General features: G+C 56.7%; 1 pseudogene across 1 annotated transcript in view; it reads right to left on the bottom strand.

Annotated features, from left to right (window-relative positions):
* Positions 1-374: 374 nt before the first annotated feature.
* LOC103266689 overlaps positions 375-682 on the bottom strand; it is a 4,963-nt pseudogene continuing 4,655 nt past the window's right edge. The window contains exon 3 of the transcript XR_002482327.1: positions 375-609. The product of XR_002482327.1 is annotated as a 2-amino-3-ketobutyrate coenzyme A ligase, mitochondrial-like (transcript). The remainder of the gene's footprint in view (positions 610-682) is intronic.

Here is a 682-nt window from a genome sequence, read left to right as displayed (position 1 = left end):
AGTGCCTAGCACAGAGGTGGACCTATGGGTACCACCACCTTGGGGCTGGAACAGCCTCTCTCACCTACGCCTTTCTCAGCTTACCCATCTCTGCACTGAACCCTGGGCCGTAAGAATGGTCTCACTGTCCTGTGTAAAGTCCCAGAGGGCAGCCTGGGCTGAGGCTAGGCCCTATCCTCACACCCACTCCACCCTTAAGGTGCTTGCTAAAACTCAAGGCAGCATGGTGTACTGGAATGACGCTTCGGGTCTGGGGGATCTGGGTTTAACTCTTGGCTGTTTCAAACTTTCAGGCTGTTTGTGAGTGAGGAGTTGGTGTCTGCAAACCTGCCTTCCCCACGAGAAGGTTGAGGTAAGCCCAGGGTTTTTCCCACCTGGGCCTCCTGCAGCTTGGCTTCTAGGTCAGCCATGTCCAGGTGGCGATAGCGGTACTTATGGGCCTTGCACAGACGGATGCCATCAATGATGGAGGCGTGGTTAAGCTCATCTGACAGGACTGCATCCTCGGGGGTCAGCAGGACCTGGAGGGAGGAGTTAGGGTGGAGCCATCACTCCACCACCTTAGGGTTCTCCCTTCTCTGCGTCAAAATTTCGCTACCATCCAGGGCACTCCTCTGGGCAGGGAGGCAAGGCATCCTCTGCCTTGATCTGGGTCCCTAGTGCCCCAGTACTGGGCTGGACC

This window comes from Carlito syrichta, unplaced genomic scaffold (genome assembly GCF_000164805.1).
Source record: "Carlito syrichta isolate Samal-C Ts95f unplaced genomic scaffold, Tarsius_syrichta-2.0.1 Scaffold307291, whole genome shotgun sequence".
Classification (NCBI taxonomy): Eukaryota; Metazoa; Chordata; class Mammalia; order Primates; family Tarsiidae; genus Carlito; species Carlito syrichta.
Note: the sequence above shows the minus strand (reverse complement) of the source record. Positions and strands in the feature narration are given on the sequence as shown.